The sequence below is a fragment of the Melospiza melodia genome, chromosome 3 (assembly GCF_035770615.1).
Source record: "Melospiza melodia melodia isolate bMelMel2 chromosome 3, bMelMel2.pri, whole genome shotgun sequence".
Taxonomy (NCBI): domain Eukaryota; kingdom Metazoa; phylum Chordata; class Aves; order Passeriformes; family Passerellidae; genus Melospiza; species Melospiza melodia.
This window is the reverse complement of record NC_086196.1, coordinates 101,457,773-101,474,955: the sequence shown is the minus strand read 5'-3', so window position 1 is coordinate 101,474,955 and position 17,183 is coordinate 101,457,773. Positions and strand designations below refer to the sequence as shown.

Here is a 17,183-nt window from a genome sequence, read left to right as displayed (position 1 = left end):
GGGACTTGTCAACGTGGGCACAGCCCCCTCCACCCAAGCAGGACAGCAGATCTGGTCTGAGGAGAGCACCTGTGGTGGGACCCAGCACGGGTCCTGGTGAGGGTGATGACAGTGGCAGCTGCAAAGTACTTTGCTGGTGAATGACAGTAAATGATGAAACATTTTGGACTTAGGAAGGTCTTTGTGTTTGTCAGCAATTTTATTAAGTTTGTCTGTTATTTAAGAACAGTTTTCCCCCATTGGCAAATGGGGTAAGTCAGTCTGGCAGGTCCAGCCAGCAGGAATTCAGTGTGTGCCCTTTTAGCACAAAGCCCCAAACTCAGCAGCTGCTAAAAAGCACGGATACCTCCTGCACGCAGGCTGTTTAATTGTAGACCCAAAGCAGGTCACCATCAAGTTATATGTGATGTGAGATGTTGCATGTCATGGCTAAGGCATGGGTGAGGAGACCTTTTTGTGGTTGATTATTTTTTGGCAGATTTTCAGTGTAAATAAATTGAAAAAAGGTTATGATAAGCCACTAGTGTCTGTCTCTTATCCATGATCAAGAAGTCCAGCAAAGGAGATGTGGGAGGAGGGAGGAGTAGGAACAGTTGCAGAAGCCAAACTTGTGCCTTGGATTAGTGTCTGGTATTAAAGAGTCAAAGAGAGGTGCCTGCTGCTGGTGAAAAGCAAACTGATGGAGGTTTTGTAGAATAGATCATCTTTATGTAAGCGCCAAACTCAAACCTTTGGCATCCTGATAAACAAGACAAGAGTTTTGTGTTTGCCGTGTCCCCTGAGGGAGCCCTGGGCCGCCTGGGCTTCCTGAGTGTTACTGGGGAGACAGAAGAAATGCTGACCCAGGAAATGGAGTGAGTCTTGAAAATGATAAGTTAGTAAATATTGGGAAAGGGGTTCCTGAGAGAGGTGCAAGGGTTGGTGGTGCCCTTTAGTCATGCTGCTGATCTGTGTATCATCAGCAATGCCTCATCACAATGCTCTAGGCCTTGTTAGTGTTCGGAAAGATTTGATCTAAACAAGTTGCTTTTGCACTGTTTGCTGTGCTTTGAGGTTCATGTGGATTTCATACACAGAAAAATCCTTGTTTTGTAACCTGTTTTGCATACCTGCAGTGAGATTGCATGAACCTGCGGGCTTTGAAGTAATCAGAGGACTTCTGATGACTTAAACTATTTAAATTTTTCTAATGACAGAGTTTGTTTAAAAGACATTACATTAAGATGTAAGAAATCACACAAAATGAGCACTTCCCAGGAAACAAATCAGCCTAGGGCATCGATTCTGGTCAGAGAACTGAAGTGTGGAATTTGTTATTTGTTTCTCTTGAGCATTCCATTTTGCGCCACCTGACTTGGTGTGTGTGCTGATTATTTTTCTCTGGGTAGCACAGAGCCATATTTTTTTGACATTTGTTGAGGGAGAATGTGAAGTGTTCAAAGGTTTAGATGGTCCAGCTGATATCCCATCTCTGTGAGCAGAAAGCACCCAAGAGGCTTATTAGTAGCAGGACATTTCTGCTAAAATAATGAGGGATGGAGCAGTTAAGATTTTAAAAAGCATATTGTCATCTTCAAGTTTCTAAGTGTCTGGAATGGAAAGCCAGAGCCATATATGTTCTTTTTTAGTGACCTTGTCACAATGAAAGTGGTAGATATTTTCTGTATTTAAATAAAATAAGCTTTCCTGTTACAGTAGATTCAGAAGTTCTGTTTAACTATTCAACTTGATGAAAGCTGGACAGAAGAAAATAAAAATTACATAATTTTCGCTGTTTTAGTTTGGATAAGCAAAAAAGTTTCAAGTCACTTATGAATACAGGTGTTGAAAATCTAATGTGGCCTGGGTGGACTTGAAAATGTCGCCTTGTCTTTTCAAATAATATTGACAAGAAGATCTTGTCTATTGACAAGAACATTTTAGTTGTGCATGTTGTTAAGAATGGAACAGGAGTAATAGATGATCTCTTTGACCTAACAAAAGTGCTCAGAATTTTTAAACAGATGAATGTTATCAATTGTTTCCATTGTGCAACAGCCGCAGCCTAATGAAAAATTTATTTTTGACCATCAGGAATACCATCATTTTGTTATTTAATTTCAATTAAACATTTCTGCCTTACACTTTGGAAATGCTATTCCAGTGTTGGCAAATGTCCAGAGGTTTGTAGTTATTTTGGCTGTTGTAATGGTGATGGGACTGAGACAAAATTTGAGGAAAGGATATTAGTGATACAGAGGAAGGAGAGCTTCTGGAAAGAAATGTGAGGAAAGGGACTAAAAGTTAAGGGTCTCTTCTACTTGAGTTCATCATGCTCAATCCATCTTTTCTTTCCTGGATTAGCACCCTGCTTAATTTCTGCTGTATTAAGATATGGAAAATAAATGGTTGCAGGAAGAAATGCCTCAAAGGCACCTGCCTCCACCAAAGGTCAGAGCTGGTGCTGGGCATTCTTAGCCTCTGTATGTGGATGCTGCTCCTCACTTATTTCTGGTGGTCACACTGACAAACTTTGAGATCTGGTTTAAAATGGCTGCCATTTTTTTCTACTTTTTTTTTTTTTTTCCTCTGGTGGAGACTTCAAGTGTCCCATGTGTTTTGAAAATTCTATGGAAAATAAACTTCTTTCTGAAGACGCCTGATTTTAAGTTGCTGGTCATGTAGGGTTTTTGTGTTGAGTTTTTTGCCTCTCAGAGTTGAAGTTGGACAAATGTTGGTCACTGCATTCTGAGAATGCCATAACGTTGGCATTTGGCCATCAAGAAATACTTTGTGAGTGTTTTTCTTGAGTCTTCATTCCAGATCTTCTGAATAAACCAGTGCTGAAAGCTAAAATACCAACAAATCTTGGAAAGCAAACCTGATCTAGCTGATGTTAAATGACAGGCTCTTTCTTTTCCAGATTGTCTTAATTGCTTGTAGTTGATTTCCCTGTATCCTGTCTTTTAAAACTGCTGGTTTTGAGGATTGTTGCAACCGTGTATCAGCAGGGACCATCAAATCTTGATACTGTTCCAGGCTCTGTCTCTGAAATGCCCAGAACAGATTTTATCTTCACTTGAGCATTCCCTAGAAGTTCTAGTTTTCATAATCCCTTATTTCCTAATGCTTTAGGATATACTTTGGGTAATATGCGAAATGTGTCTGCATTCTGTTCCTCTATTCTATTGCAGTAGCTCTTTAAAAGAAAGCTGGTTTGTGGTATGCTAGGCAAACTTTGCATATGATTATACTGTCTCTTCTGACTTCAGGAACGTGAAGGCTCTGGGCAAAATCTGGATGATTTTTCTCTTTGGTTTGTGGTAAGTGAAGTTATAATTAAGAGCTCTTTAAAAATAATCAAATTCTTAGAAACAATCATGTTTATTTTGCATGTAAATGAAAACAGACAGAAAGAGAAAGGAGATTTATAGGAAAAACCTTGAGTTATTTTGTTTTGAATTATTTCTTAAAATGAAAAGTTGAATCAAAACTTTTCAGATTTGCAAAATCCAGCATTTTGATACCACAGAAAAGCTAAAAAAACACCAAACCCCAAACCATCCCATTATTTTTTTTCCCCACTGAAAACATAAAGTCAACAGCTTTGCACAAGAGTGTTTAAAAAGTTGCATTTTTTTCAGTGGGTTCTGGAATCTGGGATTTGGTTTTCTTGGGACTGCTCTGTGGTATTGCTCCTTCTGCCCTGATTATTCTGATCTCTGCCTTTGGAAATTGCTCAGAGCTAATAGTTACTTTTCCTGTCACTATTGCCAGAACTTATCAGTCCTGCTAGCTGGCTGCTTATCACTGAAATAAGCAAAAGTTTGCTCTGTCATCTACTAACTGCCAAATATCATTCACAAGCAATTTTTTCTACTGCAAGATGGACATGAAACACCTGCTAATTTCAGGCTGCTTGGTAAATCCCTCTGGAGTCTTCACAGGAGGCTGCACACAGGCTGTTCCTTTGGTCACCATTCAAAACTTGGAAGGAGAGATTTTGAACCATCAGCAACAATTGGCATGGTAATTGCCATGCTTCTTTAAAAAGAGTCTGCTTTTACTTTTTAAAAGCATGCCAACCTAGCATCTTCATTGCTTGATACAAAATTATTTTTTATGATATCTTGTGAGCGTTTTCAAAAGCTGATGTTGATTTCCCTGAAATCAGATGCATCCACACTCAGTTGCCCAGCTTATGGGACTGCAAAGACAACCTCATTTTCCAGGATCTCTGTGGATCCCTCTCTGAAGCTCATCCCTGTTATAATGTCATGTCTTACACTGTGTTTTAAAATAATTTTGTATTAAGCTATGAAGATGCTAGGTTGGCATGCTTTTAAAAAATAAAAGCAGACTCTTTTTAAAGAAGCATGGCAATTACCATGCCAATTGTTGCTGATGGTTCAAAATCTCTCCTTCCAAGTTTCAGATTTTTGCCTGTTGTTAATCCTCCTGCTGAGACTACAGTGGTTATCTGCTCTGATTCACTGGTACAACCAATATCTGTGAACTCTCTGAGGACATTCTTGGCAGCTGCAGGACATAATTACCACATTTGAGAATATTTTTTAGGCATTTGGATCTATGGCTGGCTTTTCAGATTGCTCCCCAGCTAACGAACCCGTTACTGGTTTGACACAGTTGACAGCTGGCTGTGCTGGTGGCTAAAGAACTGCCTCTGGGGCTGTCTCAGAATGAGGTTAATGATGGGCTAGATAAGTTCCCTGCATTTCCTATACCTCATTTACCTGGAATTGTGCTCTTTACTAGGCTTTTCCACGATGACAACAGACCTCACCAAACTGCCATATTTACAGAATGGTGCAGCTATTCTGCTGGGCCAAATTTGGGCTTATTTACTGGGTTTGTCTTTTGTTTGTTTGTTTGAAGTAGTGACAACAGGAGCAAAAATCTCTGCTCTGAAAATGCACGGTTTTAATAAAGGGAAGGGCTGTCAAACATCCATTTTGGGCTGGACTCATACTTGTTAACTGTCTGAGCATCCCTTTTCTCTCTCAAGTTATTATGATCCACAAAGGAGTGTTTGTACTTCAGTGTGCTTTTGGTTTTCTTGCTTCCTCCCTGCAGGGCTTCTGGAGACCATGACTAATGATGGATTTGTGAAGCTTCCATGTAGATCCCATGTCTGTAAGTGCCTCACACATGGAAGTTTAATAGCTATTTTTCTTGTGATACTTCATTTGTGGTCAGCTGTGCAAGGTGAAGAGCAAACATAATGTTGATATGTGGTGCTGATATTTTAAACAGAGCCACAGAAAAATAATTATTATATTTGGGGAGGAGATCACTAAAGGGATCTTTTTTTCCCCTTAAAGCTTTTCCTTCTCCCTGGGATGGTTGAAATAGTTAAGTCATTTTAAAAACAAATTCCCATTCTCCCTGATTTAAGATCTATTCCTGCAGTATGTACTGGGTGGGGGAGATACTGTAGCATTTTTATGAGGAGATGAAATATTGGCTTAATGATCATTTGGCAAAGTTTCAAGATATCTGAGAAGACTTCCTGGAAATTAAAAACAACTCAAATGTAAGAGAAAATTAAGCTACTGACCCCAAGTACAAAAGGGGAAGAGCTCAGACATCCATTCTTCCCTGCTCTCTTTTCTTTTCTTTTCTTTTCTTTTCTTTTCTTTTCTTTTCTTTTCTTTTCTTTTCTTTTCTTTTCTTTTCTTTTCTTTTCTTTTCTTTTCTTTTCTTTTCTTTTCTTTTCTTTTCTTTTCTTTTCTTTTCTTTTCTTTTCTTTTCTTTTCTTTTCTTTTCTTTTCTTTTCTTTTCTTTTCTTTTCTTTTCTTTTCTTTTCTTTTCTTTTCTTTTCTTTTCTTTTCTTTCCCTTTCCCTTTCCCTTTCCCTTTCCCTTTCCCTTTCCCTTTCCCTTTCCCTTTCCCTTTCCCTTTCCCTTTCCCTTTCCCTTTCCCTTTCCCTTTCCCTTTCCCTTTCCCTTTCCCTTTCCCTTTCCTTTCCCCTCCCCTCCCCTCCCCTCCCCCCTTTCCTTTCCTCCTCCCCTTTTCTTCTTCTTTTTTTAAAATTCCTTTTGCTAATTATCTCCCCTTGACCCTGACTGCTCTCATTACAGGATGGAGGGATAGTTTGGTATAAATTTGCTCTTACAATAGGTGCACGTTTTTAATTGTCCAGGGGTTTTGTTTCTTGATGATGGTGAAACTTTTTGTGAAGGTTTCCAAATGGAGCAAATGTATCTGAGAACAAGCCCCCTTTCTGCTTATGGTGTGAGGGCTGAGGAGAGAGACAGTTTCTCTGAGAAAATTAAATTCTTCTCTGTACTTCAGTCATTTGCACCGTTTTTCTACAGCAAAATGTGTAAATATCTGGAGGTGTGCAGGATGTCATAGAGACTATTTTGGCCTTCCTAATGCTGCTGCCTGTGTATGGATCATCTGAGCAGACTTCTCCATGCTAATCCCTCTTAGGGGCCTGAGCTGATCCTCCTTGACATCCTTAGATGAAGACCTTATTTTTGGGATCTGTATGAGTTTTTACTCAGTTAGAAAATACAGAATCATACTCACTAGACCTCTTGTAGCATAAGGAATAATTCTTTCTTATCTATGGAGCTCCTGACCTCACTGCTGGGAAAAGTGGAAGGTGGGGTAATTGGAGACAAGTTTCTTGGTTTGGTTTTTCAGGAGGGTGGAAAGAGATTTTGACATCTGAACATGCGGAGCCAGACTCACCACTGACGTGTTTCATTTAATCACATCAGCCAGATAGTGATAATGTTTGATTCCTGCACAGCAGACATTCCATGAGAACTGCCTGTGCAGAGCCTGAACATCTGATTTTAATCCATTGTATGATTTAGCCTTTTAGAAAATTGCTACTTTTTAACATCTCAATCCTGTTCTCCTCCACATAATTCTGGGGAAGGCTGGACTGGGAAGGAGCATATGACACAGAAGCTTGGGAAAGCTGAGAAAACAAGGGAAGGAAATCAAGATATAGGAATCAGAGTAACATTTGGTGGTGGTGTTGAAATGTGTGTTTGGGGAAGTTTCTAGCCTTTATAGCTACAGGACACTCTGGATGTCACCCAAATGCAATGGATGCTGGAGTCTGCAGTCAGCCTCAAACAGCAGTTGTTGGGGATGTGCCCCACTGCATTGGTTTTAGCTCTGAAATCCACTGTTGCTCATCCAAGTGATTTGCTGTGGTATGGAGCAGAGAGGGTTCATGGGCTATGCTTGGAGCCTATGGTTTTGTCTTGGGGAAGGCAGCTGGTCCTATGAAAAGCCCTGGAAATGCTGGTGCCTGCAGGTCAGAGCCATAGACATCAGCCTGAGGTCTACTGCTGCCATCGGTAAATCCCACAGATGCCAGCAGCTCAAAGGCAGATGGAGTCCAGCCTTTTGGAGCAGCCATTCACAGCACTGACCCTGGTCCCTGATAAAAGTCAGCACTGACTTCCAGGGTTCTTTCATTTATTTATTTATTTATTTATTTCCATGCTAACCCCTTAAAAGCACAGTTTCAAGCCTTGCACTCTGACCTGTTGTTACTTGCTGTTCCCATTCTTAGCCTCTGTTCTGCCTGTCATCTCTGTGTTCCAGAACCTCTTTTGGAAACTGCTGTAATTACCTCACAGAGCTGTGGAGTTGGTTTCTTGTCCAAGCTCAAGTTGTGAAACTTTTTTTTTTTTAAGAAGCAAATTACAGAAACCTATTAGAGAGACTCTTAGTCCTCCTTCTTCTTCATTTCTCTGTCTTTGCACTGGATATTTTGTTTTCTTTCATGGCTTGCCTTTTAAAACATATTAGTGCCTGCTTAGGGTATGTCTATTACTCTGGCTTGAAGAACAGAGGTCACTGAGACGAAGAGGATGTTGCATTTTGACAGCAAAATGCTTCAGGACAGGATGTTCTGGATAGGCCAGCTGTGTCTGCTCCAAGATTTGAGCTCTTTGGAGCGAGTCAGTGATAGAATAATGTTAGTGGAAATCTTTAGGAATAAACTGGCTCTGGTCCAAGCCAGTTGAACTGTAAAGCAAAGTTCAGAAAATCTTTGCTAGAACTGGGCAAGAAAGGTAAGATTTCATGGAGCATCTCCTCTGATATCTGGGCATTAGCTTTGTGCCCACCAGCTGCTTGGAAAGACGCCAAGAACTGGTTGTGTCCAACACTCTGTTGTTGGCATCACCGAGATCTATGCAGAGGCTGTTGGAGTGCTTCTTCCAGTAAATGCCCCTTACTGTACTTAAATTCAGGGATAAACTGAGCTGATGGTTCAGCTGTCAAGATAAGCCACCTAGCCTGATTTGTTGCCACCAGCCCATCGGTAGGTTCATAAGGTCTCTAAAGTCTTGGGAACTATTCCTCCCTTTAAAACAAGGATAACAGCATGCCCAGCCTCAAAAAGATAAGTTAGTCTACATTATCTTTGTATTCTTATGTTTGCAACCGAACTGAAAAAAGAGGTGAGCTGAGGAAGAGGAGGAAATTCTAAAGACATTAGTGCAATTTTGAGGTCTGGCTGACTGGTTTTTTGTGAATTGTCAAGGTCTGTGAAATTTTGGATAATCTCTAAAAATGTGTCAGTTACATAAAAAAATCTTGTTTGTGAGATTCAAGTAATTAAGTGATTAGTAATTAAGGAATTAAATAACACTGAGATTTCAAAAACTCTTTGGGGAGACTGTATGATGTTTCTTGGTGTATTTTGTTTGTTATCGTCCTGTTTTGCAGTGTGTAGGTCAAATATTAGTTGTGCCTGTTTAGGCATGAACCTTGGGTGGGGGACAGAGGGCTTGTCCTTGGTGTGCTGAGCGTGCTCCCTATCACTGCTGGCTGGTCTGTGTGCCCTTTTGCAACTCTCAATCCTTTTAAGGCTCTTCTCTCATTTAATAGCAAGGGTAAAGCATTCAAACGTTCTTTTCCTGCCCTTCTATTCCAAAAGGACAATTTCTTTCAAAAGCAGAAAGGCTCAACTTCCTTGACCTGAGGAATCCAGCTGATGCGTCAGGGAACCTCAAATGCCTGGCAGCTACTGAAAATATAGCTTTGTGTTTGTGTTGTTGGCTCTGAGCTGTGGGTCTCCTGAGAGCTGCTGGGCTCACCCTGCTGGAGATGCAAGCAGGCCATTCCCAACAGGTGAACAGAACTTCTCTCCTTGAAAAGGGCTGGGGAGGTGTGGCCATATACAGCTTTACGGATCTGAGCATCACCTGCTGATGCTATTTAATTAGAAGGAAAAAGAATGTGACTGGGTTGTTTGTTTCTTTTATTAGTTGCAGCACTGTGGAAACTTGAGGCAACTGTGAGGGATTCCATCAGAGAGCAAATGACAGTAGGGAAAAAAGCTAGAAGAAGGAGGTAGGATTTTCTCACTAGACTCCCTATGAATTATATTCTTGACAGGAATGTGCATTACGCATACATGCAGCATAGGTTTGCATCCAGAAATTCACACCAGGGACTTAAGATTTCAAAGACTTTGGACATTTATCTGTTGTAAATGTAATTGTATCTAGAAGTAAATAAGACTCTGCAATTTATAGGCACTTTAATCTTGCACTATTTATGGACACAGGATTGCTTAGTATAATGCTGCCTTATTTTATACTGATGGTGTTGTATTTTCACCACTGTAGTAAGGGTTATTTCAGCTGTGAACCTTTATCAGAGTCTGTGAGTTTCTAGAGGGTTATAAACTGGCTCGTGTTGTCTCTGAAGAAACATGAACTCTCAAGCTTGGAAGAACATAGTTAAAAATTTAAGATCCATCAGTGTACCAAATATTTATGCTTATGGATAAATATAGAGGATTCTTTCCAAACATGGGTGGGTGTGCTTGTATGAATGTTCTGAAGAGAGAGTTAAAATTAACAGCGGTTTGTCTGATTCTGTTGTTTGTTATGTAAGGAGAGAGAGGGTGCACTCAGAACTAAACAGAAATACTTCTAAATTCAGAGAAAGTTGCCTTAAATAGACCCAAACCCCTTCCTTCTTCTGGGAACTGATCCCTACACAGTGCTATTCTGTCTCACCAGGACAAGGTGGATGTTATTGCCCAGCTGGGCTATTTTTTGGCAGGCTGTTAGACTGCAGGAGAGCACCCACAGGTGCAATATTTTAGTGAGAAAGAGGGCTTAAATTTCTAGCAGAGAAATGGGCTGGTAGCAGCGATGTTAACACAAGACACAATGTACCTCCTTTCTAATTCTAATATGCTGGCTTTTAATCAGCAGTGCTTTGACGTCTGCTGCTGAGTAACAGTGAAAAAAGAGAGTTGCAGAATCAGGGCCCAAGTTTCTTAGCTATTGTATCTTGGGACAAAGGAGACACGTCAGGTCACTTCAGAGTAAACAGTGGGGTTGGAAAGTGAGGTGAAATGGAGAAAATGTTTTGGATCTTCATCAACCCACAGAAAAATCTCAGCTGTTGAGTCAGCAGTAGAGATATTTGTACCTAACTTTAGCCCTTTTATCCTTCCTGCCGTGCTGGCTCAGCTGCATTTGGATGTACCACAGAGGTTTTTCTCAAATGTAAGGTTTGTGCAAGTCTCTCAGATTTTTCTATGTACTTTCTGCTATTGCTGCCTCTTATTCCCTTAAACAATAAGCTTCCCTACCCCACAATGCATATACATATGTGTATATATATGTATCTACACCACCTCCCTATGTGCAAAGACAGTGTTCACACTCTGGTGTGCTGGTGTCTAGGCAGGTCAATTTGTAATTGTCTCAAAGTGCTTACTCCTGCATACAGGAACATTGTTTATCTGCTGCTTGGTGACAGTCAGAGATTCTTCTGAAGCATCATAGAAAATCAAATAAATTACTTCAAATTTTATCCTTGCTGGAAGAATGTACATTGATCAGTGTGAGGAGCCAACACATCCCTGTCAGCAAGTAACAGCCTCTGGGAAATAATTTTTTGAGCTAAAGAGGTGAACAAACCTTGCAAATGGTGATCAGTAAACAGCAAAATTCCCCTGTACTTCAATATCTACATGGATACCATCAATTCTCCTGCTGTTCATTTTCACCATCTCTATTATTCTGTGTTGTGCTATCCTTGCCTGAGATGATGGTAGTTCATTGTGTCAGATATTCTTGCTTTTCAGTAAAAGTAAATAGATTTTTGATTTAGAATAATTTATGTTTAGCAATAGAAGGGAGTGTTTTATTTTCCCCTTCTCATTAGTTACAGTTTGTTAAGGCATTTGCATTTGAAGAAGAACTTTGTCCTCTCTCTTCACATCCTCCTGCCTGTTCAGGCACTTGAGTTCCTTCTCATTTGAAATAGCTTCCTTTTTTTTTTTTTTTTTTTTTTTTTAAGAAAAAAGGTCTTAAAGGCTAATAATCCCCCTAATTACAATTATCAGTATTTATCAAAGTAAAACATGGTGTCATGCTGCATTTGATACAAAAACATCCAGCTGAATATTCTATTAGACAGGTCCTGTGAAGTTTAAAAGAGGACCGGGTTGAGTTATCTCACCATGGGAGGAAAAAGGCATGCACAATCAGATATTTAACACTCCTTTGCAATTATGGGAATTTTTATTCTCTCCCTGGTAGGGAACATAGCATTTTACTGCAGTGTTTCAAGTTTGCCTCCAATGGTATCTGATAGAAGTGCTTTTATCCCCTGAAGATACAGTACAAAATACAAATCATCATTGGTTTTATCTCAGCTGGAGCTGCCTATTTTCTAAATGAGTTTACTCTGTGCTACTGCCCATCAGGCACATTTTTCATCCTTCATCCCCAGTCTTTTACTATAGCTGGGTTTAAGTCCTTTCTTCTGTCCTTTGTTCCTTCAGCTCAGCGAAGTAAACAGCAGGATTGATCTTACACTGCATTTTGGTATTGTTCCAACTGCTCATCAATAGACATGGGCTGGGAATGCACTGACTGGAAAAGAAGGGCAAGATTGAAATTCACTTTTTGTTCTTTGTGCCTTTTAGTGTGCAGCGGAATGTCCCTAATCTGAAAGCTGCTACACTGACTGCCTATCAACATGCAAATTAATCATCAAGTGACGAGTCCCATATTCGCTCAAAGTAAAAGTCTTTAAAGGTATCTATGAAAAAAAAAGGCGGGGGCAGAAGTAAAAAAAGCCCCCTTTTTTTTTTTTTCTTTATTTGTTTTTCTGATGCAGTTGCTGGTGACTGGTATGGGAATCATTATGGCTTTTGAATCTACTCCCTTGTTTAGTCACAAGCTTAATGCTTTGGAAGCATCTAGGTAGAGAGGGGAATCTTTTGGTATCCTCATAAGCAAGACAACTTAAACTAAAGATTACCTGCAGTTAGCAGCAAAGCAAAGGAGGGATTCCAAATAAAAACAATATGATGACTGCAAATTATTTGTACCTGCTTTCCTGAGGAAAGGCAGTAGAAATAAACTTACAAATGCTGAATGTCATCATTTCTCATTTTTTTAGCACATAGTGTTTCCACTTGTAACTTTTCCCTGGGGTCTTGAAGGATTATAATTGAATTTGGGGCTGTAGCAAGAATATACAGTACTACTGTGTTTTAATATCCATCGACTTTTATATGGCAGTTTGATAAAATGTTTGAATGCAGGAAAAATGTAGGTATTCTTTATGGAAGACTAAACAGCTGGCAGAGAATAACTGAGGGCTGGAAAAGAGCTGGCTTACACGTTTGAGAGCTGTTCTAGTGTGCTTATGCGGCTGTTGAAGAGCAGTATTTCAAACGAGGTTTCACTCTCCATCATTGTTGGACTGATATGCCTATAAATACATTGCACAAGAAATGGCACCAACCTGTGTCCCTAACTGAGGTAGTTTAATTAATTATCACCGCACTGAATGTATTTCATCTTCTCCTGTTCTTACTAGTTCTTCAGGACTTCTTCATCCTTGCCTGGGTGATTAGAGTCCCAACCACAGAGATGTACATATTCTGCAATCTTGAAAACTTTATTTATTCATCTGTCTTGCCCACTATATGATCTGAATATCTATCTGCATCTTAGAAACAGAAAGGAGGAAGAAATAAGAAAGGATTGCATACCAGTCTCACACCAGAGACCTACCCACATCCAAAGTTGCTCATAATTTTTGTGTTAGCTTACATTTCTTTCAGCCTTCTTGTTCTGCACCCAGGGGTAAAGTATCCTTTGCTATGTAGATAGGGTTGTAATTTTCGTTCTTTCTTGGAGGCAAAAATGCTTCCTCCTTGTCTATCTCTGGAGGAATCTTTCAGAAAAGGGGAAAGGAAAAAAGAGAGAGAGAATAACAGAATGTTTTATGTTGAGCTGGGTCTGAGCTGTGAAGTACATGTAACAGTCCCAAACCTCCCACAGTCTGGGGGCTGAAAACTCTGCTTTGTGCCAGGGTGCCTGGTTTCTTATGGGGGCAGTGTGATAGAGATGGAAGTATGAGCAAGGAGGCCAAACCCGGGAGAGGAATTAAAGTTCCAGCCTGGACATGGGTGTGAAGGAAGGTGTGTGTGTGTGTCCCCACAATAATCTGTTAAAGGCTCTGCCTGCAAGCTCTGAACTCACCTTTGGCTTCCCAGTGTTGTCTGGGTTTGCTGTGTCCCCCTGCTGCATGGAAGCAGCTGGGTGCACAAGTGGATTTGCACCTGGGCAGCAGGAAGAATTGTTCTCATAATTAACCTACCTTGGCACCAACTGGGAGTGACTTCCAAGCCAGGCTGCAGGGATTGGGGCTCTGCCTCAGCACTCACTGTGGGGGCAGACTGGGCTGAGGGAGAGAAAATCTGAACACACTGAGCAGAGTCTCTCTGTGGTTTTGGGTCCAAAAGAATTAGTGCCTTTTAAAAATAGAAAACAGATTTCTTCTAACTCAGGAAAAGAACAAAGGCTCCTGAAGATTTCCATGGGAACAAATTCTAGTATTTTTAATTTGTAAAGCAGTGGCATGTTATGCCTTTGTACAATTTTAAGGGTCTTTGGGGTTTTTTTGTTTGTTGTTTTTCTTAGGTGAAGGGGAGTGACCAGCTTTCTCCAACCTACCGCCAGCTCAAACCAGCAAACTTTGCACAAAGTTTGTGAAGTGTCTGTTTTTAGCTGGAAGTGGCTATCTTCCTCCTCCCTATCCCACTGCTGTCCTTTGGCTGGGATGTAGCTGAGCCAGGATCCCAGCCTCCATCCCAACTGTCAGCAGGTCCATATGCAACGAGGAGAGCTCCTGCCCCTACCTGGATGTGTGGGCACACTGTCACAATGGAGCTGCATCCCAGCTCCACCTGATGCAGTGCCTCACTGCCAGAGGGCACCTGGCTGCTGCCCAGGGCAGCTGGAATTCTTCTCAGCTGGAAGTCACTGTCTGTGCCAGACACCAGGCTCTTGACTCTCAGTAGGAAAGGGGCTGGGGTACTCTGTTTGCTAGCAGCCAAGCCAGGTAATATCTGTCCAGACACAAACAAAGGCAGGTGCTGATTTTCTTCTTGGGGGGGTTTCAGGCAAAACTTTGGTTGCAGGAGCATGTCTGTAAACTGCTGACATGCAGTAATGTAACCAAGACCTGCATCTAGGCTTTTTGGAGTCTAGCAGTGCTTATAGCCAGACTTGAGGTTTGAAATGGGCCTTGATCAAGGCTCTGACTAGTCCTTCCCAGCAAGGATGTGCTCTCTGCTGAGAGAAAGCTTATTCAACAAGGTTGGCAGGACAACAGAGTGCTAGTGAGATGTCCTTCCCTCTGCTTGTGCTGCTGGCCTGATCCTTGTGAGCTGTCTTTGTCAGGAGCACCATAGGGATAGGCAAATCAGTGCTGCATATTAAGAAGGATGTCACATAAAGCAAGAAATCTTACGAGGTCATTGCCTATGCACTCTTTTGCTTTCTTTTAAGCATACAGCATCATGGTCTAGGAATGGTACTCCCCAGTTTAGTGCTCCCACTGAGAATCTTCAAATCATGAGCCTCTTGCTCCCTTCTGTTTAACTTCCCTCTACATTGTGGGATGGAAAGGAGAATTGGAGGCTCAAAAGGTAAAGCGCACATATCAAGATAAGAACAATTTATTGGAAACAACAATGAGATAAGAAAATAAATAGCAACAGTAATAATGACAGAGGGTACAAGAAAGAGGTGAACAATTGCCAAGGAAACCCTCTGACAGCAATCAACACCCAACTGCTCCCTCTCAATGCAATGCCAACTGGAAGAGGCCCCTTCTCCCTGGAAGAGACTCGCTTTCCCTCAGCCCTGGCAGTGACATGAGGTGGTATAGAATAACCTCTGGGTCCTGGCCAAACTTGGCTTACCCTCTCCAGGTTACTGCAAAAATTAACCCTGTCCTGGCTGGAAACAGGACAATATCTAGGACTAGGAGAGAGGCATTATTAACCCATACCCAGATAGGAGCGGTAGGACAGTTGCTGTCTGCCACTCTTTCCTAAACATTTAAGTGAGATGATGGCTTGTGGTACCCAGCCTCAGTGCTCTGTTGGGATATATGCTTTCCTAAAAAACTGCAGGCATTTTTCACTTGTGCACGGTCCCTGTTTCTGTAACCTCTGAATTTTGTGCATGCAGTGGCATGGAGCTTCCTGGCTTCTCTCTGAGGTGCATTAACCCAGGAGTGCTCTCAGTTGTTACAGCTCAGCATGAGGGTATTGATCGCTGCCGCCTGTCCCCGAGCCAGCGTGGATGAAAGCAGGTTGAAGAGGGCAGTGCCTTGGTGACATTCTGGCTCTGTGACATCAAGCTTGTCCTGTAAGAAGTGGTCTTCTGCTCTTTTACATTATTTTGTAGCACGTTGCCATGCTAGATTTATGCAGGAAACACTGACCAAGGTACCCCTTGTCATGTTCCCTTCTCCGTGTGCAAAAGTACTGTCACAGAAATGTGTGTGTATTTATGTGTACATGTACCCATATAGGGGTGTGTCATCCTGGCTTGCATAAGAGCTGGATTCCTGCAGGCTTCGGTACTGGTCATGTGATTTTCCTTTTGCAATATTTCTGATGGATGGGATCTTTTTCTCCTCTTATCTGCATATGCTGCCCATCCCTTTTCCTGGGGAATTGGGCAGTGGTGGTGGGGGTTCAGTATCTCTGGATAAAGGATCAGAAAGGGAATCCTCCTCAGTTGCTGACTTGCTGAAGCTGGTCACATGCTGAGCCAGTGAGTTTTGCTCTTCACCTTGGCTGACTTCAGAGGTCAGTTACTTGGGGCCAGATGATTGCCTTGTCACATGCTGTTCCTGTAGCTTGTTGAAAATTTAATTTTACTGTTGAAACATTTCATTGATAGTAGCACAACTTTTTTTCAGTTAAACAGGATGCTTTTACAAGAGCAGGGCTTTTTAAAGCAATGCAGCTTTTTCTTTGACTTTTAGGAAGTGCCCACTGTGCAGGCTCAGTGTTTGTAGAGCAGGCTGGCCTGTACATGGATGCAGAAGCTCAGGTGCTAATGGAATCAGGTGGAGCTTCATGTGTGTTCCCTGTGTCACTTGGCCCAGCTGGTCTTTAAGGGATGTTTTGGAAGACCTTGCAGCAAGGGAGAATGATAACTGTGCTTAGACAGCACGGACAGGTAAGCCCCGTGTCTACAGTTTAGGTGTAGGTGGGAGATTTCCAGCAGAATAATGCTGGAGCCAGACAGTCTGCTGACATCAAAATGTTTCTGCAAAAATGGGGCTTTTTATTGCAATCACCCAGAGCTATGAGCACTGTGAGGCCTTCTTGGTTTTTCTGCCTGGTCTTATATCAGTGCCAGGCTGCATTGGTAGAGTTCAGAGTGGGAGCTGAGCTGCCCTGAGAGCTTGGATAGCCACTGCTATCCAAAGCCTCTGCTTTTAATGGATGTTTTTAAAAATGTGAGGGTTTTCTTTTTGCATGTGTGTGGGTTTCTTTGCTTTTTTTTGAGGGGGTTTTGTTTTGTTTTTAAAAATTTTTTTTCCAGATCATTAGAGAAGGAGAATCTTACAGCTCAACACAACTTAAAGCTGAAGAAATCTAGACAGATCCTCTGTCTTCTTTCTTCCATATTGGTTTGAAAGGTTTGGTTATATTTGACTTCTCATTGAAGTCATCCCTGGAGCTGGCACCAATAGCCTTAAATGTTACCAGATCAGCCATATAAAGGTCACTGTCTTCTACAGCCTGGCACCTTTTCTGGGCCTCTAAGGCTCCCATTTGTGCTGGAGCTTTCCAGCGTATCTGGGATGAGATGGTCTCCAGCCCCAGCCCAACCTACAGCCCCACAGGTGAGGGAC

The 17,183-nt window shown here is 41.6% G+C and overlaps 1 long non-coding RNA gene across 1 annotated transcript in view; it reads left to right on the top strand.

The window, feature by feature from the left end:
• Positions 1-17,183, top strand: part of LOC134416800 (uncharacterized) — a 109,916-nt gene that overhangs the window by 45,824 nt on the left and 46,909 nt on the right. Inside the window, exons 3-4 of the long non-coding RNA XR_010027400.1 lie at positions 3,252-3,302; positions 5,074-5,133. This is a non-coding gene — a long non-coding RNA (uncharacterized LOC134416800). The remainder of the gene's footprint in view (positions 1-3,251; positions 3,303-5,073; positions 5,134-17,183) is intronic.